At 39.3% G+C, this 15,821-nt stretch overlaps 1 protein-coding gene across 3 annotated transcripts in view; it reads left to right on the top strand.

Annotated features, from left to right (window-relative positions):
- Positions 1-15,821, top strand: part of pak4 (p21 protein (Cdc42/Rac)-activated kinase 4) — a 45,211-nt gene that overhangs the window by 967 nt on the left and 28,423 nt on the right. The window contains exon 1 of one of the 3 annotated variants that reach the window (XM_079679164.1): positions 11,386-11,691. The exons of 1 other annotated variant lie outside the window; for it this stretch is intronic. The gene's annotated coding sequence lies outside the window, so the exon portion shown is untranslated. Of the gene's footprint in view, positions 1-11,385; positions 11,692-11,720; positions 11,879-15,821 lie in introns of those variants that run through there. One more of the 3 variants, XM_079679165.1, reaches the window with a different exon arrangement.

Here is a 15,821-nt window from a genome sequence, read left to right as displayed (position 1 = left end):
TGTGTGTGTGTGTGTGTGTCAGAATGTGCTCAGGAGACACCTACTGCAGCTGAAACTACCACATTTGTGTTCAGATTTGTGTACATTGGGCTATATAAATAAACATTGATTGATGGTAGTTTCAGCTGTAGTAGGTGTCTCCTGAGCACATTCTGGGACACACACACACACACACACACACTGTCTGGCAAGGCTCAAGGAGGATATTGTCTGTCTGAGGGTGTTCTTTGAGCTCCCTTTTTATTAAATACAGGACACTGTTCTTTGGTCTTTAATGTTCCCTCCTCTTCCTTTTCTCCCAGCATGTGGATATGCATGCGTGCTATTCATATCTAGTGTGCATGAGTGAGTGGCAATGGGATTTTGTATGCTGTTATTAAGCTAGCAAGGTTGTGTGATCAGTGTTGGGCACACCACACATTCCTGGAACACCAGAGCTGTATGGAGGGGTCATTCTTCCCTCTCATATACACCCAGCAGTGAGCGCTGACTCTTATCAAAATCAACCCCTTCTCTACATCATGCTCTGCAAGTTATAATACCAGAACAACTGTGTCTGGAAGGAACTGGGTGTCAGGTTTAAAAATCACAGGGAACTACAGGTCAAATGACCAAATGTGCACTGGTAGCTCAGCATCTGTATCATTACAGCTTTACAAAAAAAGTTATGTATTGCTAAGGTAACTTAACATTACAACTCATTACGTAAAGACCTTAATATCAGAAATGTTTTTTGTGGTTCTTTTGGTCTAGAAGTATGGTACAACCAAAGTGATGGCTGGACATTTGGGCAACAAGGCTATGCAGGGATGGAATTGGTTGTCTTGTTGTAGTTCATGTTGTTAAATCTTTGAATCCAGTCCAGTGAAATTAGCTGTAAGTGTGAAAGTGTTCACAAAGCTAAAACAATATTCTTCCTTCTATCCTTTATGACAGGAGGCTTTACTTTGTGAACCCCCTAGCTGCTGTTTACAGTAGTAACAGTAAGTGTGTCTGTTGTACCCTGGTGGCTTCAGAACAGACAAGAATGAAGTATTTCTCATAACACTTCAGCGTGTCCTCAAAATAAAGAAATTAGGGACAAAAAATAATGGCGTAAAATGACAAAAAGCCTTGCTAATTTTAGACAGTTACTTTTGCCATTTCTGAAAAAAACCTGTTGCTGCTGGTATTATCAGCTGTAGTTTTGAGAAGTAACAGATACAGATAGACTTTGTGAGACATATATCATTGGCTGACGAAAGTTTTTGGTACTTTTTTGGTACCACCTCTCTAGCAGGCACCAAAAATGGGGGTAAAAGTACCCGGCACAAAGTACTCTTTTTGGTGTGAACGCAACATAAGGGGTACTAACGGAACTAAACGTGAAAAGTACGGGGAAAAGTACTCTGGTGTGAACGTGCCACATATTTGATGATGAAATGGTGCGTTGTAAGGGAACACAACTGTAAGGCAACACCTGGAATCTGTTTCAAGGTTCTTACTGTTGCAGATTTTGAGGGTTACATACTTGGTATTCAGATTGGAAGGAATGGTGTTTATGGTGGATCACAGTATAGAGTTGAGTCATGAAGACAGAGACTATCAGGACCTGCTGACACCTGTTGAAAGACGTGTCCTGCAGGGGGACTGATGGCAGGAAAGATTTTGTCATAAGGCAAACACAGCTGCTGTTTAGGTGTCTTCAATGAACTCCAAACAACTTTCACATCATCATAGAAAGTTCTGCCATGCATTGTCTATGGAAAGCTGTGACATTTGGCTTTTTGTTGGAAATAATTTATTTTGCATGAAACACAGAAACATCCCAAACACAGAAAAATGACATTACTGCAGCACTACATATACTGCTGCTGCTTAGAGATGTCCCGATCCGATCACGTGATCGGGGATCGGAGCCGATCACGTGATTTTCAAAAGATCGGAATTGGGAGAAAAAAAATCGGGGATCGGGATTCTTTTTTTTTTTTAAATACTTTTTTTTACATTTTGTATTCAATGTTACAAAACAAAAATGACCATGTTCAAGTCTTAAAGTCATCCTGAGGCCTTTGTTTTGGTTTCAAATGACAGAACATCATGTATATGTTGCTTCTTTGGGGCTTGTTTTCATAGACCTGGTTGCTTATTTCTCTCAAATCTGGCAACAGAGTGGGCAGGGCGCAGTGTCTAATTGTAGCAGTAAGCTAACGAGTACTGATAAGCTTTATTTTGTTTTGATCCAATGCTGCACAACTGAACTGATCCAATGCTGCTGTGAAAGAAAGAAGCTATATCCATGTTGGATAGAATATCCAATTTAAATAAAAAAATAAACTTAAGGGACAACTTGAATGCTTTTTTTCTTTTTTTTTCCCTTAATGCATTGCATAAAGATCGGATCGGGAAAAATCGGTATCGGCAAATTGTCAAAATCAAATGATCGGAATCGGATCGGGAGCAAAAAAAGGTGATCGGGACATCCCTACTGCTGCTTGATGTTTTTTGGCATTAGGCTGTGAATGATCATAATAGTATTGATAATTAAAGAGCCAGGGTTTTCACCCTGCACATTTGAGGAATTGTTCTCTCCTCCATGTGTCCTTGCTGGTTGATTTTATGGTGTAGTACAGCGATTTTCAAAGTGTGAGGCACACCTCCCCTGGGGGGCACCAGAGAGCTTCAGGGGAGGCGCAGCGGGCAAAAAATAATAACGAGAGAACAGTGAAATCTAGCCAGTTAACTTCAGCTAACTTTATGCCAGCATCTGGCAGAAAACGTCACTTGCACACTTTTGGCTGTCTGTGGAGACCGAGTTCCCCCACCTCACCAAAAAGGCTGTAAAAATGCTCATTCCCTTCACCTCCACCTACCTGTGTGAGTGCGGGTTTTCCGCATTGACTTTGATCAAAAGCAAGTACCGGTCAAGCAGGGGCGGATCTACCGGGGTGGCATGGGTGGCAACTTCCACCCTAAAAATAGCCTTGCCACCCCAGCTTCCACCCCAGTTGGCAGCTTTGTTTTGAAATAAAAGTTGTGGCTCACCGGACATTTATGAGAGAAAATCCCTAATGTCTGAGTGCAAGTGAATGCAGCGCAAGACGCAAGCCTTGTAACCCCTCCCCCGGCCCTGGCGCGAGCGAGGAAATGTGATTGGCGGCGATTTCATTTGAACGGGGCAGCGCATTCGGACCCCCCAAGTAGATGGAAGGAATGAGGTATTTGCGGTCTACAATGACAGAAAAGACTGTCCAGATTGGCTGTACTCAGCATTGAATCAAAACGCACTAAAGCTGTTGATTTTAATACATTTGTGAGGCGTTTTGCTGAACAAGATGGTAATCGCCGCATTCAGCTGTTATAGGCATGCCAACTTGATGCTCTGCTCACGGATGACTCAATGAGCATAAACAACTTTTAAGATGATGACCGTACGTGTGTAAATATTTTTTTTTCTTTGTGGGGGTCTGCCCCCAAAAAACAGTCCTGAGAAAGTCAAATAAGACGGTGTGTAAAACTACACTGCCCAGCCAAAAAAAAGTAACCACTTTGATTTAACTAGGCCAGTAGGTAAGGACTTTCCACTGGATAATACTACCCCTGCATTATAGCAACAACAACAACAATAATAATAATTGGGAGGGGGGGCGCGGCTGTTCTTATGTTCTCTGAGGGGAGGCTCACCTTCCCACACTTTGAAAATCACTGGTGTAGTAGAATAGATGAGTAAGCATAAAAACATTAAAATTCCCGTCTTTCTCCTGGCATCAGGTTTCACAGAAAAAATGATTGCTTGATACAGAAGGTGGGAAGAGAAAAGGAGGTAAGTAATATGAGGGAAGGAAAAAAGGAACAGAGAGCAGTGGATATTTTTCTTTCTATGTGTAAGTAGGTGTGGGTGTTTTGTGAGACAGAGTGAAAGGGGGAGTCGAGGTTCAGAGCCAACATTGGGCCAGATTCATCAAATGGCCATCAGCCAAACAACAAGATCTCCAGAGAAAACCCAGCAAACAAACCCAACTCCACCTAATATCAGAAAAAAAGTTTGTATGTGATTGAGAACATCCATTCTCTGTTTTCTTTCGGTTCTTATGTGCACTTTCTGTGTACTTTTTTAAATCTTTGTTTTTGATTTTTATGTATGCACCATGACACCTAGTCAAATTCCTCGTACGTGTGAACCTACCTGGCAATAAACCTGTGTCTGATTCTTTTATATTTGGTTATTCGTGCGAAATTCATTGATTTATTACCTAATTTTCAATTTTTTGACACAAACGTTTTTCAAACCATGCACATTAAGGTATCCTGTTTAAAGAAACAACAGAAAACGGTGAAAAACAGCTACAGTTGCTTGTTGACTTACTGTCTGGAGACAGAGAATCAAGCTAAGCTGGGTGGTAACGGATTAAATAAACTCTGGGTGGGTCATATCGGAGCCCACATTATGATTCCTCCCTGTAGCAGGGAGAATGGGCCAGGCTTATTGCTTAGAATAAAAAAATCTCCTATGAGGAATGAATGCAGGAGCCAACATCAACAAATCCCTCGAGGTGCTCCGAACAGAGGCATAAACACTGTTATAAAATATATGCTTATCATCACAACTATAACAGACAGAGTTGATACATAGGCTAGTTTGTAACACCTGAGGCCTGTACTACGAAGCCGGATTTTTGCTTAAAAGGACTGTTTGCTGAATATTTTTCAGTTATGGAATGTTGGTCGGAGATAAGACGCACTATAGAATTGTGACGGCATCTGGCACAATTTTCTGATATTTTAACGACCAAATAATAATAATTGTGAGGTTAATTAATAGCCCTAACTTGCTTCCATTATTTATTTATTTATTTATTTGAATATATAGTAGTTTACTGTCTAGGTTAAACTCTGTTCTGTTCCTGTCTGTGTGTCTTTTGCGCTGTACACCGCAACCCAGCGAGGAGCTTTGTTCTTGTGTTCGCAAGTACAGTTGTTTTAATCTTGCCTAAAAAATCAAGCTTGGGCCTGCATGATCCCAATGATGTAGACGTTTAACACACACACACACACACACACACACACACACACACACACACACACACACACACACACACACACACACACACACACACACACACACACACACACACACACACACACACACACACACACACACACACACACACACACACACACACACACACTAAAAAGAGAATTCTGGATAGTGGCTGCGTTTCACCTCAGTTGTACTGGTGTTGCAATGCTAATGAAAGGCAGTATGTTACAGTGGAAGGGGGGGGAAACAGCTTTTTTGTTTCACTCTAACTCTGGAATAGTCTGGATGACACAGGCTGGACCTTTGTTGCAGTGCTCTGTCTGTTAATAACTGTGTTCTTTCTCAGCGTCCTGCTATCCAGTGCATTTAACCAATCTTTAAGATTAGTAACACTTTATTAAAGACCCAGTGAAGTGTGCGCCTATGCATGATCTGTTATGCTAATACGTATAATAATGACCTAAATTGTCCATTGTAACCCATATCAAAAGATGTGGGCATAGCAATGAATTTGACGAGTTTTGAATTTGCCGCCTGGAAATCCGCAGTTGGCCTTCGTGGGCGTGGCTTGCGATCTACTGCGTGACGTCACAAGATGGTTGCCGCCGAAGTGTTTACATTCAGCACAGTTGATTGTTTCTCTGTTTCAAAGTCGAATTTAGAGAGTGTGTGTGTGTGTGTGTGTGTGTGTGTGTGTGTGTGTGTGTGTGTGTGTGTGTGTGTGTGTGTGTGTGTGTGTGTGTGTGTGTGTGTGTGTGTGTGTGTGTGTGTGTGTGTGTGTGTGTGTGTGTGTGTGTGTGTGTGTGTGTGTGTGTGTGTGTGTGTGTGTGTGTGTGTGTGTGTGTGTGTGTGTGTGTGTGTGTGTGTGTGTGTGTGTGTGTGTGTGTCCCAGAATGTGCTCAGGAGACACCTACTGCAGCTGAAACTACCATCAATCAATGTTTATTTATATAGCCCAATATCACAAATGTTACATTTGTCTCAGTGGACTTCACAGTTTGTACAGAATATCAGTATGACAATACGACACCCTCTGTCCTTAGACCCTCACATCGTACAAGGAAAAACTTCCAGAGGAAACCCACAGTTTAAAGGGAAAAATGGGAGAAACCTCAGGGAGAGCAACAGAGGAGGGATCCCTCTCCCAGGACGGACAGACGTGCAATAGATGCCGTGTGTAAATTGAAAAGATAATACATTTGCAACATAGGTAGTCCAAATGTTTGGAAATGCATGTGTGTATAATAGGAAGATGAATCCATGAGTATATCCATCCAGGACTTATGATCCAGGACCACAGCCACGACTCAAGATCCAGGACTCGCAATCCATGACACAGGACCGCAGGATCATCCATGACTCCGGATCCCGGCGTATATAGACACCAAAAAGAAAGAAATTTGGGGAAGCTGGGTTAATCGGAACATGAGAGTACACAGGTATAGACAGAGAGAAGGAAGAAGTAAGATGTCCCCCGACAAACTAAGCCTATATCAGCAAAACTAGGGGCTGAATCTAATCAGCCCTAACTATAAGCTTTATCAAAAAGGAAGGTCTTAAGCGCACTCTTAAAAACGGATAGGGTGTCTGCCGTCCGAACACAAACTGGAAGCTGATTCCACAAAAGTGGAGCTTGATAAGAAAAGGCTCTGGCTCCCATTGTACTTTTAGAGACTCTAGGAACAACCTACAACCCTGCATTCTTGGAACGCAATGCCCTAGTAGGACAGTAGGGTATAATGAGTTCTTTAAGGTAAGATGGCGCCTGCCCATTAAGGGCTTTGTAGGCGAGAAGAAGAATTTTAAATTCTATCCTGTGTTCTATAGGGAGCCAGTGTAAGGCAGCCAGAACAGGAGTAATGTGGTCCCTTTTCCTAACTCTGGTTAGTACACGAGCTGCAGCATTTTGAATCAGCTGAAGCGACTTGACTGACTTCTTGGTACACCCTGATAATAAGGAGTTACAATAATCTAGCCTTGAAGTAACAAATGCATGGACTAGTTTCTCTGCATCGTTTTGAGGCAAGATATGCCTGATTTTTGCAATGTTACGTAGATGGAAGTAGGCGGTCCTTGAAATTGATTTTATGTGGGCGTTAAAGGATAAATCCTGATCAAATATAACACCAAGATTCCTTACAGTCTCACTGGAGGCCAAATTAATGCCATCCATAGTTAATATATCTTTAGATAATTTGTTTCGTAGATTCTTCGGGCCAAGTACAATAACTTCAGTTTTGGTCGTGTTTAACATCAAAAAATGTAAGGTCATCCACGTTTTTAAGTCCTTGAGGCAGTCTTGAATTGTATTTAGATGATTAATTTCATCAGGCTTGATTGATAAATATAGTTGAGTATCATCCGCATAACAATGAAAGTTTACAGAATGATTCCTTATAATATTGCCTAACGGAAGCATATATAGGGTGAACAAAATAGGTCCAAGCACTGAGCCCTGTGGCACTCCATGGCTAACTTTGGTTTGCATGGAAGATTCATCGTTGACACGTACAAACTGAGAGCGTTCAGATAGATAGGACCTAAACCAGCCTAATGCAGTTCCCTGTATGCCAACTAAGTGCTCTAGTCTTTGCAATAGGATATCATGGTCGATAGTATCAAATGCAGCACTAAGATCGAGCAAGACAAGAATAGAGACAAGTCCCTTGTCAGAGGCTATTAGAATGTCATTTGTGACTTTAACCAGAGCTGTCTCTGTGCTATGTTGTGTTCTAAAGCCAGACTGAAAATCTTCAAATAAATCATAGTTTTTTAAGTAATCACAGCTGTTTTGCGACTGCTTTCTCAAGAATCTTTGAGAGGAACGGAAGATTAGAAATAGGTCTATAGTTGGCTAAAACCTCTGGATCGAGGTTACCACATTTGTGTTCAGATTTTGTCAGGAAAAATAATGTTGCAACAGTGAATGATACAGTACTTACATTTGACAGATGTGTTGTTGAAATTATAATGAAGGCTGAGTTTAAAGAAGGGTGTGGTCCTGGACATTCTCCCCCCTTCACTTTACAAACCGACCCATTTTGCATTTTTGTTATTTCTTTGAAAAGTTATTGCAGAAAGGACCAATACTAAAGAGGAGTTTTTTTTTTGCATGTAAATCTCCAAACTTGGTATTCTTGTTGTCAACAACACAGTGGAAGCTGTCGAAGAAGTTGAAGTTTGTTTACGAGCGCTTTGCCTGCACATATTTTCAGAGTTACTGTTATTTACGAGCATCTGAAGGTTCCGATCACAATTTCTCCTTTGTGATTTTAGTCTGAAAGACATTCACTTATGTGCTGTTTGCCAGCACTGCCTTGCAGACATCTCAGAGCAGCTGATGGAGTGATGACTGGCCTCACTAATGACAGGGGAGATTGATGTGATGTTTGACCTCTTCACAACAACATCACCTCATTGTCAACATGCCATAAACATGTAATGATGGTGCTACACTGAGTCATGTATTTTACACTTTGTCTGATGTTTGACATGACACTAACATTGTCTAAAAGAGCCTTGTCTTCATAGGGCAACACGTTATATTTAGAGTAGTTGGATACAATTAAGTGGAGGAATCCACATTTATATATCAAGTATTGTATTTCATTCAGAGTTATTGTAGTTTACCCTTACTTTCCAGAAGATAAAGAAATGGTCAAACTATCTGATATTAGGATGTTTGGTCTTGGGGGTAGATTATAAACAAGTTTTAGTCTGGCTTTCTTTTCAGCTTGCTGTGCTAAAACTCATATTTGATCTCTTTTTCTTTATAAAAATAAATTGTGTTTTGGGTGTTGTCTTTTTTAATTCATAAGCCAAGAATCCTTGAACTTGCATGTTGCTCACAAACTCCCAGCAGTAAACTTTTCTCTTCAAAACTTGATATCTTGGTAAAATACACGATAAGTTTGTTGCAGGCAAAGGTCTGTCTGAGTATGTGTGCTGAAATTTGTGTAAGCTACCCTGTGTGATCTTCATAGCACTCTTTTATCATTGACCTTTCCACATTCCACAACCTGCTTCTGGAAGTCAGTTCTCATTGGCTGCAACACTGTGTGCTTTGTTTGAACTGGGCCTCGGGATTGGCAGGTTTGTGTGTTGTGTGGCTTCCATACTTGTGGAACAGTTCCTGCTGTATTTAGACTCTCAGTGGAATGTCCACAGGCCTTCTCCTTATTGAAGCTGACACATTGTAGTCTGTTGGGATCAATAAAGCTATTCTGGTTCTGATAAACAGTAGATAATACATCATTCAACAAATGGACAGGTTTCTTAGTTCACTTAAAGGTGGGGTAGGTAAGTTTGAGAAACCGGCTCGAGATACACTTTTAGTTATATTCCATGGAATGCTCTTAACATCCCGATAGCAATGAATATCTTAAGTGCTTTGAAAAAAAATCCATTAAAAAAATTCATCTGTGGAAGCCGTAGTGCTGTAAAAAGCACGACCAATCATTTTAGCCGGCCCGGCTAAAATAACTGGATGGCCTACCTGCCTGTCAGCCTTCCATCTGTGCACACACTTATCTCGTGCCCTCATTGGTCATGTGCGCGTTCGTGTGTGTTGGAGGAGGGGCTTTGTAAGGAAATGGCAGATTTTTTCCGGTTGTGTATTTTCAAATTCTAGCGCACTCGAGCTGGTTTCTCCAAAATTACCTACCCTACCTTTAAGCTGGCCTTGATAAGAAACTCTCATTATAAACTATGTTTTAAATATTCTTTGATGTTATCATGAGATTTCAAAGTGACGGTTAATTTGTTCAGTTACTGATTCTTCTACATTTGGGTGAAATAGCTTTTGTGATTAAATGTTCCATTGCAACAGTACATTTATTACATTTCAAGTTTCCTGTTTACACTGAAGCAGCTGATTGACTTTTCAGACTGCCTCCTACAATGTTCATACAAATATGTATACCATTTATACAGATATATATATATATATATATAGATATATATATATATATATATATATATATATATATATATATATATATATATATATATATATACAAAATAATAGTTTTAGACATAACATAGTACATCACTTAAAATATAGGATTTGTTGTGGATATTGAAAACTATAATGTTAAACGTTGTGTGAAAGAAGCCACCCTAGTATAATGTATACAATTTGGATTTGTATTCATATAACAATACATCTTGTTTAAGTATCCCTCTTAAATAAGTGTTTGTATTATGTGTCTAAACTGTGCAACTATTTGAGCAGGACACACAGCCAATATTTTCTTTTCTTCGCATGGAGCAATTCTGAACTACATACATCGAAAAATAGTGCAATGTATGTGACTAAAACAACACTGCTGCCACAATGGCCACTCCGTTTTGATGTGTTGAAAAATAGTTTTGGCATTGTCTCACTCTCTGTGTCATGTCTGTGGAGATGGATCTGTTTACATTAGCAGACACACATGGCATTTCACAGCAGCCTGCCTTGATCGTACTGCTATAATCATTAAAGCATAGATACTGTCACTTTGTTGTTCCACAAAGTGAGTGTCATGTGATGTCAAAGTTCATCCGTAATCTTCTCATTGAATGAAACAAATAAGAATCTCACCAGTCATCCCCTTTTGGCTCACTTGATGTTTCACAGGGTACATTCATTACTCAATGCAATAATTGAGTTAATATTCGCATCTCAGAAATGTATGTGTAATGTATGCCTTTTTATTGTTATCAAAGAAGTAACATATGATCACAGGAATACAGTAGTAGTACAGAAGTACCACAGTCTACAGTTTTATTGGAACAAAATAGCAATTTTGACTGGATAGTTTTGATTCAGTTTCATTAATTCAGCTGTCTAAATGAAACGATTAGATGAACACTGGACCTTAATCAATAAATCATTTTCCAGCCAAACATGAAGGAGTTATTTTCTCCTTTGCTGTGTTATTGATCATTGGAAACTGAATTTATTTTGGTTATGGACTGTTGGTTTGATTACAAATATAATAATTGGTGTACACTTATTGTTAGGTTGGACTAATTATACCTACCTTATATATATATTTGTTTGCTATGAAGCTTGTGATGTTCAAGTATTCAAATCAATTAATTTTGTATAATTAATATTTCCTAATTAAACTTAATCTTTAATATGAAATCATTATTATTTGTAGATGTTTGTATTGTTAATCTACATTTGCAAATTAACAAAGTAGACTACTTTTACAAACGTAAAGGACCTGAATACTTGTTCCTGCAGGAGAGGTTTATCCATGTGACATTTATTTTAAAACTATTTGGCCGGACATACAGTAAGGGTGCTAAAAGTAATACCCGTGCTAATGTCTCTCTCTCTCTCTCTCTCTCTCTCTCTCTCTCTCCCTCCCTGCGGTGACGTCATGATACTGGGCCGCGTTTTGCTGAAACCATAGGAATGCGACACACTTTGTATTTACAGTCAAGCTTCGGCACTTTTCTATGTGAATGTTCACATTCTATTTTTATCCACAAATGTCAACCTGGGTTCCGGTCCGTTTTTTTATGAAGACGTGTCGACGCTTCCGACGGTTTCACTGAGTTTCATTTGTTCGCGGAAACAACCTTGTTGCTGCAGGGAGTCTGTTTCCCCTCCGTCCTCAGCTGCGTTTCCGACATGACATCAGGTGGATAGTGTGCTGCTGTACTTGGGACTACAAGTGAGTAGGCTTCTCCCGACGATACATAGAGTTACGGATGTATTGCCGTTTCATACTTTAACTACTCGTTTTATCGGGCGTAAACCAAGATCTTGAACTTCTGGTAGAGCTACTTGGACCGAGCGAAAGTTCATCTGGGCCACAACAACACAACTCTGTTGGTAAAATCGCACAGCGTGGATTAACAGTGAGTCCGAAAAAAAGCATAATAACTTGATTGTTTGCCTTGTGTGAAGGGTGGGAGCGAGGGGTGATCTGTTTTCGAGAGCCCTGTTGGACTGGCTGTGTCTGCCTGACTGTTACCATTGAAAGCTGTTACTGACTGATCATAATGTGTGTGAGTGTCAGGCAGCTGCTGGACTCCCGGTCATCCGTCTCTTGACACACGGAGAGGAGGGGGAGCGCAGGTTGTGGTAGTTATTCACTGCGTATCTTTGTTTTAATCACAGAAGGAAGTTTGGTTGCTTTTTTAATGTATTTATCTATAGGGAGTAGCTTGTAGTTCCTCTCTTAATGAGCTAATATATAGAGGATGGTTTTGCCAGTTCGTGATACATGTTATGCTAGTTCAAGTTTGAGTGTTGTAGGGACATACATAGGGGTGCTTGATCACGATTACTAAAAACGACTTTTATATATTGAAATATATGATTTTTAAATTACATTACATTACAGACGCTTTTATCCAAAGCGACTTACATACATTCAGTACTGTGGACAATCCCCACAGGAGGAATTTGAGGTGAAGTGTCTTGCCCAGGGACACAATAACATGCTGACTGCAGGGGGACTCGAACTTGCTACCCTCTGAATAAAAGTCCAGCACATTATCCACTGAGCCACAGCCTCCTAAATGGTGTCCTTTATTTCTTCTCTCTTTTTTCCATTAGTAATGTACAAACACTCTCAGATGGGTGTTACAACAAAACAGATATCTTCATTATCTTGCTAACCTTACATTTAAAAAAATGTAAATTGACCTGACCTTGACTCAGGATTGTTGTACATATAATAAACTGATATGGGATTTAATGAAACATGACTACATCTTCATTTTCTCTCTTAATTGAAAATGTGGTTATTAGTTTATAAAATGACTATTGCTTTTCAGTGAGGATTGTCTTTGCGGAACACACAACAAATATAAGTATGCACAGATTCAATGATAGTCAACAATAACAATATTAGGGGTTTGCTTCTTCATTCATTTTGATATGCAGTGAGTCTACTGAAACGTGAAAGAGTGAGCATGGAGTGTGTCTGAAATGTCATCTTATAAACAAACTAAGGACTCCAGATGGTCAGGAGTAAAATACATAAGTGTAAAATATATAGCTTCAACCAGATATGTTTCATCATGTATGTGCTATGATGAAACACTGAAATCTGTTATCTCAGTTCAATGCAGCGTCATGTCATGGGAACTTAAGTAGGCCCAGTGTAACAGCCAGTTGTGCATCTTAACTACCTAATTGACCATAATAGCACACAGATGTTAGCGGGCACTCAGTCTGGTATTAAAGCTGAGACTGCCACTCATACACACTATTTTGAACCAGGGGTGGAAGAAGTATTCAAATGGTTTACTCCAGTGAAAGTGCCATAACAACAATGTAAAAAATACAGCATTATAAGTTAAAGTCCTGCACTCAAATCCTACTTATGCTTAAAAAACATTTTCAGTCAAATAATCTTTAGGGAAAAAAAATAGAACTACTCATTCTGCTTCAAAATGTTTCTTCTTACTGATGTGTGCTATTTTGACATTATGAGATCGGTAATACTAATACCTTTTAATAATACTGTTGTGGCAAGTTGTTAGCAACAATTAGCTGTTGTAGCTCTTTAAGGTGGGGCTAGTTTTGTATACTTTTATACTCAAGTATAATTACTGCCCTGTAGCACAGTACAGTACTTGTGTCCTTTCACCAACACTGATATGTAGGCAGGCTGATGGTCGTAATCAGTAGCTCTAAGGCCACACGGTGTACGCTATGTTTGCAATGCACTTTATACATCTGGGAAACGCTGGGAGAGAGGTGTTGCCCTTGGTGTGTGTGTGTGTGTGTGTGTGTTTGTGTGTGTGTTTGTTGACGTGTGTGGTTTCAGTAGTGAGAAAAACTATTAATGATCACCCCTGATTCAGCATTAGCAAGCTAATGTAAGAACACCACGACAACGAAGGTAACCTGTTGTCTGCTGTTTAGCATGTCATTCTTTAAATCGTGTCTCAGTGAAAAGCTAATAAATGTGCTTTCATTTCTTAACTTAGCTGAAACAAAAGCTCGACTAATACATTAGTAACTGTTTTATATTATCTTAAAATTAATATCTTCGGGTTTGGAAATTTTAAACATGCCATTTAAAGACTTCACCTTGGACCTTTTTTCACTTATTTCTGAGATTTGATAGATGTTATGTTCTTAGGCCTTGGCTGGTAGCTCTGTGTTGTGTAGAATTGCCCTTGGAAGGTGACCAGCCCTCATTTAGAGGCAATTCTGAAAAAATGTGGTCAGCTGTAAAATGCGGGGATTTATCTCACATTGTGGCCCTTATGTGAACAAGGGAGTTTTTATGCATTAATTGAAACGTATTCCATGGTTCCAATAACATCCGAGTTGTGCAAGGGAGCGAGTCAGCAACAAACATTATGGCCTCAAGGCTACATATTAATGAAGTTTACCGGCATCCATAGATTTCTTTTGAATCACCATGTATTAAATGGAATTTGGAAGTATTTCATTTTTTTTTTATAGAAAGATGATTTTCTCAAAAAGGAGCAGGAGTGGAAGCTCTTCTTGACAAAACAAGTGTTCTTTTCACAGATTATCTTAAATAAATAAGTACACAGCCTTATTTGCTGTGTTACAAGTTGTTAATAAGGTAAAATACTCCAAACCAAATCTCGGAAGTGAATCACCTAGTCCACTATGATTTATTTGAAGTGTGTTTACATTGGTCTTCTCAAGCCCTGAGTGATGTTAGTCTTTTTAGGAAGATAGTTATGCAAAGTATGTCTCAATGGAGCCGCAGACAGAAAATCATTAGAGCGGAGGAGTGTGATGCATCGCACGCCGTCTTTGAGGTGGCTGATGCTTATGATGTGTTTACAAAGTAATGCGTTCATAGGCTTATCAAAAAAAGCAGATCAGTAGTAGTAACCTACTTATGTGAGCTCACCCCTGTAGAGATAATACATTTGGTAATGGCAGTTGCAATATAAACTCACATCAGTGTAATGGATTTTGGGTGTCAGGTCATTTTTGATTCACGGTAGTTAAATCTAAATAAAACATTTAAATATTTATCAACATTTGAAAAATATTCCTGTGATTTTGTTTTCAACCGTTCTTTGTCATAACATGTACACAATGTAATGATTTCTAAAAACAGATCACTTTTCAAATAACATTCATCATCTTGTGTAACATTCGCTGTCCCTATTGCAACTTGATTCCAATTTGGTGGCAAATTTGAGCAACAAAGAAAACAAGTTATGTTAAAAGCAAACCACCATAAACAAACCCCAATTCCAATGAAGTTGGGACGTTGTGTAGACATAAATAAAGAGAATACAATGATTTGCAATTCCTTTTCGACCTACTGTATATTAAAGTGCACCTATCATGCTATTTTTAGGCATATATTATGGGTCTCAGATATATACAAATATATAAAAACATGTCTGTGTTTTTCTCAAAATGCAAACAGATCATGCATTTTAGAAATCCCTCATATCCCTCTATTCCAGCCCTGTTTGGAGAAACGCGGATTTTGGGTCCTTAGCTAAAAAAAAAAAAAAAAGAGGAGGCGGAGCTAATGCCTGATCAGAATTCTACCGGAGATAAAGTTAAATTCTGCTGTGATAAAACGCCATCCTGTTCTAAAGCACATCAAGGATTATTTCTGAAACAGTATGGAGCTCAAATATTTTTTCTCTTAAGGGTTTATCACAAGGTGAGTTCCTTTTTTTATTTCCTGCTTTTCAAACACAAGTGCTCTCCAGTACAGGCTAGCTCTGAGTGTTGGCAAGGCTTGCTAATGTAAACAAAAACGAGATTACGTCCAAAACACGTCAGGCATTGTTTCTGATAGCATCTTTCTGTGGGTCCACCATCCGAAATTACGTC

Source organism: Notothenia rossii, assembly GCF_949606895.1.
Source record: "Notothenia rossii genome assembly, chromosome: 4".
NCBI classification, from domain to species: domain Eukaryota; kingdom Metazoa; phylum Chordata; class Actinopteri; order Perciformes; family Nototheniidae; genus Notothenia; species Notothenia rossii.
The sequence above is the reverse complement of the archived record's forward strand: the minus strand, read 5'-3'. Positions and strand labels throughout refer to the sequence as shown.